Source organism: Etheostoma spectabile, unplaced genomic scaffold (genome assembly GCF_008692095.1).
Source record: "Etheostoma spectabile isolate EspeVRDwgs_2016 unplaced genomic scaffold, UIUC_Espe_1.0 scaffold337, whole genome shotgun sequence".
In the NCBI taxonomy this organism is placed as follows: domain Eukaryota; kingdom Metazoa; phylum Chordata; class Actinopteri; order Perciformes; family Percidae; genus Etheostoma; species Etheostoma spectabile.
In genome coordinates, this window is record NW_022605587.1 from 271,268 (window position 1) to 284,751 (window position 13,484).

Sequence of the window (13,484 nt, forward strand, 5' to 3'; positions counted from 1 at the left end):
CACAGCAAACATTGGGCCCACGTGGGAAAGAATGACAGTTGAAGCCACCAATTAGAACATAAGGGCATAAAACTGGCATCCCTGTATAGCCAGTAAACAGACGAGTTGAATGGTACCAGACATGGCCAACAAAAACTAACCCTGAGTTCACTCCAGTGGATTGGCAGTTGTCTGCCTGACGTTCCAACTGTGTAGGACGTTGAGACCCATTTGGAAGTGTACTATGTTGTGGGCTCCTTATCAATCGCCTTGGGGTCCACTTGACCTATTGTACAATTGGTAAGACCAGCCCCAGCAAATTCAACCCACAAGCTTCGGGGGGAACCTAAAGAGTGCCCCTACAAACAGATTGGTTGAGAGGATGAAGGTTTTACTCTAAGTCCAACCATGTCCTGTGAACCTGTCTCGTACATCTCATGACCGGACCGTCTGTAAGCTGCAGAAGGCGTGATTGCACATCCATGGCCCCCAGTCGGTGTAGTGTTGCTTCGTGTAACCCCGTACTGGCAGAAAAGTGTATGGACGGCAAAATCACTACGTATATGGAGCTCCATGACGAGGAGGTTGTGCAATGAGTGTGGACCTTAGATTCGGATAATTCTACCGAGTCAACGATTGGACTGCAACTGATCAACTACCCAAACCCCCTCCCCGCATCCTTTCACACCAGCGGAAACAACCAGTAGCTGTCCATTCCTATCTCGTCCTGTGCTCTGGTTATCTCTTCAAGAGCCACGCCGATGAACTGAGCTTTTAACAACACAGACAGTTTTGACGCGCACATTGCCAACACACTCACTATCTCACACGCCACCATACACGCCCGTCCTCCCAATCGGGCCCGCCCCACTTCGTCTTCTGCCCTTGATTCTGTTTATTCTCACTCCCTCTCAATGCCGACCGCAAAAAATCCCTTCAGTTGCCTCATGACTGTGTGTGTCCTTGTGCATTATGTTGTGATGTGTATATTATCATGTTGCTGTCTGCAGTGTTTCTTTTCGAGATAAGCGTGTGGGGCGCTGTTCATGGCTTCCGCCCGGAGGCTTGCGCCAACCTAAGTCAATTCCTTGTAGTATACTTATATGTCATACTGGCGAATAAAGCTGATTCTGATCGGTCAGCGAACAAACACTTTAAAACACATTCCCCTCACGTCAAAAACTCTAGAAAGGATCCCTGAAATATGGCGTGGTTAGACTGAGGGGGAAACTGCTGCTCATTCCTGCAGATGATGTCACCAGGTTCAGAGGATCAGAAGCTATCGTTTGACGTGCCCCAGATTACTCGGTGAAAGCGATTTCGATCCTTTAAGAAGACCGTATGTCATTGAATATATTTTCAGTCCACTGTTTCTCACTCTTCAGTTCATCTACTTATTCCTCAAATAAATGCTTCCATTCTTTCTTTGCATTTACTGTTCCGTAAATCTTCCACTGGTCAGATATAAAACAACAAATAAGTACCATCTATGCGGACGGACACACAATTCATGAACCTTATGCCGTAGAACTAGAGTCCATTACAAACACTGACTAAGGTGTATTGAACAAATTAACAGCTGGATGGGCCAGAACGGGCGGAATTATTTAAAGGGAGCAAACTGAGGTGGTTGGTTTTTGAGCAAAAAGAACGGAAAAGTCCTGCGCGCAGCTTCAAACACAACGGTAAAAATAACCGACAAGCCAAAATCTTGGGTGTAGGCATGGACCAACCTGAACGGAACAGCCACATTAATAGCGTGTATACAGGAACGCATGTGTCACAGGATTTGGAAAACTTGTCCAGCTTTCATCTTCCTAGACCGTGACTACTGTACGGGGTCGTTTACAGGTCTCCTAAAAAAAAAAATCGACAGCGACAGCTGATCAGAAAGCTGACCGTTCTTTTTGATGTTGCCTTCTTTAGGAACTTTGGTTCTTGGTTTGATCTATTTTTTTTTTAAACGGTTAGTCTTGGGGGGAGCTGATTGTTTGTTATTAGTTGTTTATTTTCTTAACTGGTGTTGGGTTAAAGCACTTGATTGCCCTGCCTTGAAATAGGTTATACATATTAAACCCCAATCTGTATCGACTGCTTTACAGGTTGTTGTGGACGAGTGGTTACTTAGATGGAACTGGACATCCATTGGCGTCTTCCCTTGCAAGTTGGAAGCCTTGCTGACAACGAAACCATAATTTAATGGTCACACATCCTCTATGCCGATGTACTTCATGGACAATATATAAGAGCGCGTGCCCTTAGTACTGGGAACCACATTTTGCATCTCTGAGGGCATTTTTGGTCGTCTCAATACAGATGTGGTTCAACATTTTGCGTGAACAGTTATATTGTCCAGCGATGGTGGTATCGCTGGTGACCCACGCCTTCCAAGGAGTTTAATATGGCTTTGGATTCCAATCGGTATTAGGGGAGAGGTCTTTTAAAAGAGCTGCAAAGTATAGTACTCCTGTTGTCATCTGACTGGGTAAGTAACTAAGACCTCCTTACAAAACAAAACGGTACGCCCGCGCGTTTATAGTCTATTTATTGTTTAATCTGCGCCCGTATTTAGATGGAACCATTCATTTCAGAAACTGATGCTTTCATTAACATCAACAGACAGAATGATACAAAGAGCATAGCATTTAGCAGCGGACATGGTTTCGATCCTCGACCTCTACTCACACGATTGATTATTATTCACATGTAACACTTTGTGATTTGGCTGGTGTTTTAAAAAGCAGTGCATTGGAGTACAGATATAACATCAGTAAGGAGTCTAACCACTTGCCTCGTATCATTTTAATTTTGACACCCATGAGGCTTAACGCGCTGTTTTGGACTGGTCGGCGCGGATTTTGGCTGCTCTTTAATTGCAGCCAACTATATGTTTCATGAAACATTGGAAGAAAGTCCCTAGGGTGCAATTTGCTTGACAATAGCATTAATATCGCGCTGTATGGTAATTGGCATCTTATTGCCCTTTACCCCAATGTGCAATACAGGCAAATCCCCTGGTGAGAGTCCCGATCCACCCATGGTTCTGTCCACATGAATCCAGAATGTCCCCGCCCAATGGGAAATCAGACGACAATGGGGTCAACAGTGTGCAATTACTTCAAAATGTCCAACTGAGTCCACAAGTAATACGTGCCAGATGGGCAATAAACGGATAACTGGCTCATGGTCTGAAGTGTCAAATATTGCCGTACCTTGCCCCATTGAGTCCAGATGGTTGTCCCTTTTGTGTTCGATCCATCCTATGACCCCAAGAGTGCACATTTACAGTTGTAAATCTGTGGGGAAGGGGGGTTCAAAGCTATAGACCATGTGTGAGTCGGTATGTTCTCACCCGTGGTTGCGGGGGGTTTCCCTCCGGGGTACCCGGGTTCTTCCCATCCGTAAAAGACATACTCCATAGTAGGACTACAGTTGAAAAATAGCCATTGCTAACACTGCCATTTACAGAAATATTATTAATGTGCATTGTCCTAAGCCATAAAATAAATATCAACAAGCATTTTTCTAATGCACTAACTGACCCTTGCAATGACGATCACTGTATACTCACTGCAAGCAACACAAGTGCAAATTTCAGTGATACCTAACTCTTATGGCGATTACTAGACTGAATGCAAGTGATCGGTTTTAATGGGTAACGGGGATTGGGTGGCCTGATGATGGGGATCAACGAGTAATATCACTGCAACACAAGGTGCTGCTGGGATTTGAACTCATGATCCCGGTTTACCAGACAGGCACTTTAACCCACTAATCCCCACATCAGATCCACCAATGTTTTCTGGTCCACAATGGCCACCTTGCCCCGAATGTCCCCCCCCCCCGAAAAAAAATGATATTTACCCGTTAGCCTAGTTTAAACGGACATGAGACACTATATAGGTTTATTTTTTGAATTGCCCCAGTACTCTGGCTCAGGTTCCACCGTCTCGATACTTGAACTCGGAATCATGGATCTCAATTCCCTAGTGCTTACCATTATACCATGAACCACTGTTCTTAAAAGCACCATGGTGTTTGTCAGCAGCTTCTTTCATAATATCAGCTTATTCTATGAGGGAACAACATCAGAAGAAGATTTGTGGACAATGCAGCAATTGGTGTCTACTTAATTCATTTTATGGAGCTAAGCGTTCACCAATTGGAAAAAATGCACGTCAAGAACATGTTTTCAGACTTGCCCCAAACAATTATACAGCACTAGAGAGGTCTGCTGTGTTACAAATGGAAAGTTACGTGGTGGCGGCTATACTTGCAATTCAGTATCTTGCGCAAATTCCATTCCACTACATATAAGACGGCTAAGTTTCTTTGTTTCCACATACTCATTCATGAGACATTATCTGCAATGGAAAACTTGAAGTCAGGAGTGAATTCAAACCTACACCTCCCGTGGACTGCGATCCTGAACGCAGCGCCTTGGACCGCGCAGCCATCCGACTAACAATCCAACACTTAGTAGGATCTCTCACAAAAATGGTTTTTGCAGGTGCTGGAACAACGCTGGTGCAGCTGGGATTTGAAACCCAGATCTTCGCTTACTATACAGCACTTTACCACTAAGCCACAGCACACTCCATGAGCAGGTTTCCAATGTTAATTCCATTTGGCTTTACCTTGATAGGCTAAACATACAGTTTTACTGATGGCAGTATTGGGGAGTAACGTTTGAAACACAATAACACAAATAAAGTAACGTATTCCTTTTTTTGCTTTAAACAAGTACTTATAACTCCGTACTAATACAATTCCATAGAATCTTTTGTTACAACCACAAAAACACAAACATAAACTAGAGCCAGGAACTCTTCCCCAGTGTGTGGCCCATACCAGTTGAAACCAGACTGGAGACGCTCCGGGCCAGCACGGAGTCATGACAACAGCTCGGCCACAACAGTAACCTTCTGCGCCACTTTTCCTTCCCCATGGCGCTCTTCCCATTGTTGAAAGCTCTATCAGCTGGATGTGCTGCAATACAAAATGAGCTTTTGACCGAGTTCCATATGCCTCCTGTTGGCCTCCCTAGGGGGTTGTCCAGCAACTTCCACTGGGCGAAGTTCTCGGGGAATACCCAGATGGGTGGGATGGTAGCTTTCCAACCTGCATGGAACGCCTCGTGATCCCCCCAGTCTCTATCAATGAAACGGATGTTTGTGTTCCCCTGCTGCGGCTGACAAAGATGGATGGATGTTTGTACCATGAGGCCCAATTGAGGCTTACCAAAGTTCAATATTTCCCTTAGACACGCCACCTTGGGACTTTCACCCAAGAGTTTACCATATGAAATTTGATTTTTTTTTACATAATCCCCAGGGGTTCCCCTACGCAATCGGGCCCCAAAGTAATCAGAGACGCTTGTTATTAGGTAGGACTATCAAAGGATGTATTATACATTAAAAGCCATTAGAACACATTACTAACAGACCAAATAACACCACTAATCTACCAACATCAAAAGCACAATGTTTATGGTTTTGGAGACATTAATATCTGTTAAAAAAGGATTATAACTAGTCTTCATTAAAATTATTTGACACATCGGAAAACCGGCACAGGAATTGTTGTTAACTATTGTTGCTACAGGGGCATAGCAGGTGGATTATAGAATTAATAAGATCAAGAAAACCACCACCATGCAAATCACACTAAACCTATGGCAAGATAACAGATAGGGTGAAGAGTGTTCGTTGTGGGGGATACTCCCACCTGTATCCACGACTTGACAACAACCCAGCAGGTTCGCAAAGCCTAAGACCTAGGGAAAAGGCACAAGACAAACACACTCAGACTTCACCCGTGCGCACAAACCACCGGGTGACCAAACATAACCCTAAAAAACTAAACACGGGGCAAGGCAAAACACAGTACACTCGACTTGGTGGACTTGGCTTGCTTGGCTGTACGACAAAACCGACTGACATTAGAACCTTACGGGGTCACAAAAGTGCAAAACAGGGCACCAAGACTCACCTCCCTGGCTGGTAAGCCCCGAACCCGCACACGACCCACCGCAAACGCTGGCTTTGGGGGGGGCTGGTAGCACCCCGAGACCCAAACCACAGCCAAAACAGGCAGCAGACCAAAGAACAGTGAGCTCTTTCGCGAGCCTTTATTTCCCCGTGGTCCGGGACCGTTCACCATGCCAACCTGCTAACAATCGGTGACCGTTGAACCCTGGCATACTCCTGTATTCTTTCTACAAGGCTCAAGGGCGGGCCGTGATAGCGCTGTTAGCGTGTGGGATGGTAAAGACCGCGGGCCTGGTAACGATAAGCCGTCCCAGCCCACAGGCCTGATAACATTATATGCTATGTTCTCCACGACAAGCGTTGTATATTGTTTTTGCTATATAATTAACAAGGCATTGGGTATTTTTCCCCGGGTGGCCGGTTGAAGGCACTAAAGGAAAATGAAGGCCTTGAACCCGGTTTTAATGCGGTAAACCTGTGTTGTATTGGACTTCTGGCTGAACATGGCCCAGGTGACCCAACCCTGGTGACGGTTGGTGGGGGCAGGTTGATTGATGCCATGCGGTGCAAGTGGAATACACATGAACTTGTAACCGCCCGCAACTTTGCACTGACAACCTATTGGTAACAGCTTCAAGCTTCAGAAGGAAATTATAGTGATGATTGATATATTGACTAATTGGACATCACGAAGAAGAATCACATCGGCTGGTTCTACAAGGCCCAACGAGGGATCCACACCAATAAAAGTAACTGTCTCAAAAGATCTCCCCCCAGAAAAAAAAAAAAGTCCTGAATTTCGTGTTTAGTCGTGGCTATAATCGCTGTGACCGTTAAACCTATCCGAATTCCAGTCCAACCCTTCCCTCCATCACAGCGTAAAATATGCTCTTTTTTAAGTGGAAACCCCGAGCCTGAACCGCCCCTGACAGTTGGTACCATCCTCCAACACAAAGAGCCTATCTCCAAGTACCCGGGCAGTTCTGATAACTGATGTATTCCAAGCACTTCAGTTCCAAAGATCATGCTAATCTTGAGGGTATCCCGTGACTGTGGTAGTTCATCCCCCCTTTTTAGAGGATCTGATTCATTCCGACCATCCAATTAACAAGTAACAATTATGTAAGCACAAGTCAAGGAGAAACTACATGTGTACAGACAAGACTCCAGAAGCACGTCACTCAAAAAGTTTTGGGGTGTCAAAGACCAAGATAAATCCACGCAACAGAAATGCATGCTCACACCACACAGTGCATGTGCAGGAGGCCTTACCCCTGACTTCCACCAACTGCGATCCACTTCGCTCGGTCTGCTCATGACCGCAGTCCTTAACACCCACCGGGTCCTGTTTTGTTGCGGCATGACGGACCACTGAAGTCCAAGGCCCCCGGGATCTCGTGAATTCATGTATGATCACGCGATATAACAGATAAGTGTCTAAAACACACACACAAAACCTTATGAATGAACTACCTGAAATTTGCATTGCTCTGAATTTCATGTGTTTCATGTACTTTCTTAAGCAACCCGTATTAAGGGTATCCTTTCTGTTTAAATATGACATGCCTTTTTCATTTGCTACCAGGGTTTTAATGAGTCGCATGCAGATTGGTACACATGATGATGGTATTCAAACAGAGGTATGACTGCAGCAACCGCTCGCAGGGAGTTCAACCCTGGATCTCCTTTTAACTAGACAGGCACTTTAACCAGCTAGCCCCCGCACCCCCTTGAGTACTACTCACAACACACACACGACCGCATTCAGAAGCCATAGAAAGCGTGCAAATAGTTCATCGTGTGATGCTTTTTGGTACAAATGGTCCGACCTCTGTTGGTTTTGGCGTAAGTGCTCTGTCGCGCCAACCAGAATGGGGAGAAGGCTGGAACGGTTGTGTCCGGGGTGAGATGTGTCCGATGAGATGGTGTCCGAGTGAATGGTTGATAGGCGCAAGGCCTCCGTCATAACCTTCACACTTGACTGAGTGTCATTGTTTGAAGGCCTCCAACCATTGATTCCCAAGATGTATGCCTATTGGCAGCCCAACTTTATCTATTTACCACATTCCTCCACTGCAAAGCCTGTTTGTCAACACAATAACATTATGGTACAAGACAACATCACCTGTCCGACTTTTTGCTCTGAAATCAGGTAATTTTGGTAACTTGGTTGCACTTCTTACGAATCACCAATCATCTACAACACTTCTTAAGTGCAACCAGCCGCTGGATTGGACCAGGTCTCCTGTTTACAAGACAAGCGCTTTTAACCACTAAGCTACACCACCTTCTACAGCTCAGCCGTCTTGCAAGAATACACTGAGCTATGACAGTTGCTTCCATCCATCCATCTTTGTCCAGCTCTCCAGTATGGGACCCCTATGAACTCCGCAAATGAAAACACGGACTGTACCTTGATCGACGCCCAGACTCACTGTTTGATATGCAGGCCCGACCGCGAACAACAGATCCTTGCAGCCCTTGAGAGATGAAGACCCCTCCCACCCACACCCTGGTAAATCCAACCTCCCATGCCAAAGTCCCCTCATCCACAAAGTCATTAACCACTCCATTAACACCGGGCCAACAAAAGCCTTTTATTCATTACTGTACACAGTAATTTATGGTACAAAACAACTATCAATGTCACTTTCGTGCTCTAGAAAATCAGCTTAACTTGGTTTGCACATTTTTAATTATGGCAACCAGTTGAAACACTTTATAAAGTGATAACCCGGCAACGGCTGGGATTTGGACCCAGGCCCTGTGTTTACGAACAGGCCTTTAAACCACCAAGCACAATTAACAGCACCTCCTACAGCAAAGTCTTTCTGCAAAAATTACTGCCCTAGTGAAAAGCGTCCATCCACCATCTTTGTCCCATCAGCTCCAACGTGGACCCCGAAACTCCGCCCTTTGCCGCCCACAGAAACCACTCCGCTGGGGGATCCTGAGACGTTCCCAGGCCAGTTGAGATGTACTCTCTCCACCTAGTCCTGGGTCTTCCCCTAGCCAATCCCCCAGCTGGACGTACCTGTACCCAGCTCTCTACTTCTCTACGGAGGCCCCCATGCGGTTCATCCTTACCAGATGACCAACACCTCAGTTGTTTACACCGATACCTCCATACTGTCCATGCATCCGTGGTTCATCCCCAGAGGTGCGCGGCTTAGTTGTTAAAGTAGTGCCTGTCTAGTCCAGCAGAAGTTCCTGTTTCAAATCCCAGCAACACTTTTTGTTGCAGAGAGGCCTGTACTTGTTTTTTTTAAGTTGGCCTCTGATACATAGTTTTTGGGGGGCATTAGTTTGACTCAGGGGTGAGTAGAAAATTGGAGCAGTGGACTGACACAGAACTGTAGTGGAGTCCACGTAGCCCATTTATTAATTCATTCATGAGTTACAGGCAAATAGAAACCCTATGTGGGCATGTGTATTGTGTTTTCTGTGTAACTGTAACAAGCCATTTTCATTTTGCTACCAGGGTACTGTCCATGGATTGGGTTGCCAATGATACTACGACAGACCCCCAAAAGAGTTTAATCTCTCCCACAACAAGGGTTGCTGCTGGGATTTGATCCAGGAGCTCCTTTTACAGACAGGCCTTTAACCACTAAGTCACAGCCCCTCCACAATTATCTACCCTGTTAAGTCCTTAATTTGTCTTTTACTTGTATAAGCTAAACAACAGTATCCTAGACTGGCATTATCGGAAGTCCCGGCTTAGCTCCCCACAGCCTTCTGACGTCCCACTGGTCCTTCCAACATGGACCTTCCAGATTGTTGAGAATTCTCTTGCAGATGATTTGCTGCCATACCAAATGAAAAGTGAACAGTCCAAGACATAACCAGGAGGCAGTAAAGTCTGCTTTCATATAAGACTCCGCGTGTGGGAGTGGACCGAATACTTCTCTATGCTGTACAGCTTCCTACTTCACACGGCAAGGGAAAAGTACAACGCATAAAATTAAGGATGGGGGGATCTCTGATATCTATTGGCTATAATCTCGTCCTTCTACTTTATTTTAAACACTCCCGAATACCCTCCAACCCCAAACACCCTAATTGCTCTAATTTAGCGCAAAGTAAACATGCAATGAGTAAAAAGAACCATGTAATATAAAGTGTAACTTCGTGTATTAGAGATACAACTAATTTAACAAGATGCACCATCTTCGTCCCCATCCCTTTTTGCGACTGTCCCCCTGTTTGTTTCGTGGCACCAGATTGGGGAAAAAATAAGAATTCCAAATCAACAAGAGCGTATTGAAGTAGGTAGGATGTACTGTTGAAAGTCTGTGCAAAGGTGCTGATGTGTAACCCTTAGCAAGCAACTTTATCTTACCACCCCCCCCTAAGCACAACCACCACAACTAAACAGCCCCAAAACAAAACAAAACAAAACTACATATCCCCCAAATATCGAACCTACGCCTCCAGTGGAGACTGCGCCTGAACGCAGCACTGAGTCCGCTCGACCTTCCTGACGAAATCCAACGTGTAAGTAGATCACTCACAGAATAATAATGTAAGTCACATATGTCATGATATAGTAGGTTCTCATTCATCCAGGTCATAGTTACAAAGGAAAGTTTGTGTCCCGACTCAAAATATGGGGGTTAGGGGGACTGGAAGAATCCAGTGTGGAAATTGCTCGACAATGGAAATGACTTGCGCGGGATGTGAACGGCTCTCCCCGACTCTGTAACCCAAGGTGCATGCATCTAATATCCTGTGGTGGGACAGCAGGGGGTAGAGTAGCCAAAATTTTATTCAAGTAAAATACTGTTATTTAGAACATATGACTAGTAAAAGAAAAAGTAGTCATCCAAATAGATACTTGAGTAAGAGTAAAAAGGCTTGCATGAAAAAAAACTACTCAATTAGTGAGTAACTTGATGAGTACGTCTGATATTTTTCTTAACACAAGCTCACTCGACGACAAAAAATACAACAATAATCATCTTTCGGCAATTTCTAGTTAGCCAAAATTAGGAACTAAATTAAAATTAATTTATTATTTAAAAAATGCTTAAGTGAAAGAGATGGTCACATCAATTTGGATGGATACTGCATGTGCAAACATACGTTAGGTTACTAAGAACCAAACCCTCCTCCTGGTCTGCGTTGCCTTGGCAACGGTTGATTGTTCTGACATCTTGATTGGTAAGACCGGTAACCTAACCCCGTCCCGGCGCTGATATCGATATGGTCACGTGACTGCACAACAACGTTTGATTGGTGAAACACAGTCACGTGGTAGAGTCTTCAGCGGAAGTCTCTCTCTCTCTCTTCAAAATAAAACATAAAATGAGCGTACGCTGGGGTAAAAACAATGACGCGTAAATAACGCAAGAGTTAAAAAGAAAAGAACCGACTCATTGTAGCCTAATTTAGCGGAGTAAGAGTAGTTTCTCTTCACTAATCACTGAGTAAAAGTAAAAGTATAGTGATAAAACGGCGACTAGAAGTACATTTTTTCAAAAACTTACTCAAGTAATGTAACGGAGTAAATGTAACTTGTTACTACCCACCTCTGGTGGTAATCAAGATCCACCAATGTTTTCTGTCCAAATGTCCACCGTGTCCCGACATGTGTCCTACTAGTGGGAAAAACATATTGGGTCAACATTGTTGAAATATCTTCATATTCAACTAAGTCTAAATTTGGAGCATCTGTAAGTTAACATGAAGTACAGGTCACAGGTCAACATGCCCACACCACCAACTACTGTTTTCAGTCAAACGCCAAGATATTTTACCCGTGCCTAGATTTGGACAGTGTAGAGGTTGATTGTTTATTCACCAGTGCTCTGGCTTAAACCAGGTCCCACCGAGACTTGAATTCGGATCACTGGATTCAAAGTCAAGTGCTTACCATTACCCCATGGAACCCTGTTCTGAAAGTCACATCGGTTTTGCCCGGCAGCTTCTTCCATATATATCACACTATTGCTATTGAAGGCCACAACAATTACTAACTAGTCATTTGGGTAAGCTACTCGTCACACAATATTGGAACAAGAAAGTCAAGAAAGGTTTTTTACCCTGTTAAGTGTTCAATGTGCTCCTGTGTGCTTTTGAAATTTGAACGCACCATAAAAGACGTTATACTTGCATAAACCGTCATAAACGCTCAAGTCATACACGTTAGAAAGCTTAAAGTCTCATTTCCATCGAGCCCACACACAAGCAATAAGTGACTCACACGGTTTACAATCATGTCTTGAAAGCAAGACAGACAGATTTAAGTGTAAAATGATAATCTGTGCACCATACCTGTCTGCTCGCGTGTCTTTAATCAGCGCGGTGAAAGATCGCCGGAAACGTTGTTTTCCTCCTTCGTAAAACTGTCAAAACTATTAGAATATCCAAGCCTTGTAATCCATATTCTCGGTCCCCTCACATTCTTGTAGTTTCTGGCCAAGTTTCGACGTTCAAAAATCTAGGTAGTCATCACTTTCTCGGTTTTGACGTGCGTGTACTTTTTTCCCTGTGCGCGCTTAGAACCATGTCGACACAGTTCAGTTAATCCGTGTTGCCATCACGTTCGAATGACGCTGGTTGCCAACCAATAGCATGATTCTATCAAAAGATACACCAAACTAACCAACCTATCGCACAGCAAACATTGGGCCCACGTGGGAAAGAATGACAGTTGAAGCCACCAAATTAGAACATAAGGCATAATCATGCATCCCTGTATAGCCAGTAAACAGACGAGTGTTGAATGGTAACCACTGATGCCAACAAAACTAACCCTGAGTTCACTCAGCTGTCTGAAAGCCAAAACTATGCTGTCTTATGGCTTTCACATTTCATCAAATATGTTTACTTATTCCTATAAATCTATGATCTCTTATTTTAGGCATGTGTGTGAGTGATGTTGATGTGTTTTTTTGTATTCAGAAGTTATGTTGTACGCACTATTTTTGGCTTTTTTAGAATAAGAAATTCGACAACGCACAGACATTCTGTAGAAAAACATTCATATAAATCCATTTTATCAGCAATTTTCTTCTGGTTTTTTTCTTTCAATTTGAGACATTGGACTAGGGTCCTTTTTGATATATAGCAGTGTGTAAAGTGCTTACAGTAGTGATTTTTATTAATTGTTTTAGATGATTACATTGGCGAAAGAGAAATTCTGTTCTAACCTCTGTACTCTGTGTCAATAAGGCCTAGTGTCACAAGGCACTAGAAACAAAAGCTGGAGGTGTTAGCTTCACAATGAACTCAGGGTCCCCAGAGGTCACAGGCGCTGTTGAACTGCAGCATGTTTGTGGGGTAAAAATTGAGGCGAGAAAACAATATTTTCCAGTGTGCTTTGCCACAAAACATGAATACAGCAGTAGATGGTCTACGGTGTAACTGGTACTTTACTGGGTTGTAAGGCAGATGCGCCAAACGGGCGGCTGTACTTGCATCTATCTTGCGCAAATTAATATCCACTACAATGTAGAGAATAGCTGAGTTCAAGCTTCCCAATACCATGTCTCTGAAATTAGTTCTAGAAAT